Raw genomic sequence first — 448 nt, 5'->3', positions numbered from 1 at the left:
TGTTTCCTCGATTCCTCTAAAAGTAGAACGGGAGCCAGAGCGTTCATTATCAGGCTCCTCTCCTGTGGAACCAGGTTCCAGTTGGGGTTCGGGAGGCAGACACTGTCTCCTATTTAGAGTAGGCTTAGACTTTCCTCTTTGATAAAGCTTTTGTTAGGCTCAAATTGAATATTTTAGGGAGTAAGAGTCGCAGCGTTCGCCTAACCCGCCCCCTGCTTCTCGTCATAGTTGTCTGATTTATCTATCTATAACAAGCATATAAAACTAAGGGAGACTTGGCATCCAGCCCGATCGTTGGGAGAAGTTCTAGCCTGACAGGCCCTCTCTTTACCCTGTCTCTCTTGGTTAGGCTTTGATAAGCTTATAGTTTAGGGCATAGAATGAATATTGTGTGAGTGTGGAGTCACAGCGTCCGCCTAACCCGGCCCACCTGCTTCTCATCAATTGT

This window comes from Etheostoma spectabile, chromosome 4 (assembly GCF_008692095.1).
Source record: "Etheostoma spectabile isolate EspeVRDwgs_2016 chromosome 4, UIUC_Espe_1.0, whole genome shotgun sequence".
In the NCBI taxonomy this organism is placed as follows: domain Eukaryota; kingdom Metazoa; phylum Chordata; class Actinopteri; order Perciformes; family Percidae; genus Etheostoma; species Etheostoma spectabile.
The sequence above is the reverse complement of the archived record's forward strand: the minus strand, read 5'-3'. Positions refer to the sequence as shown.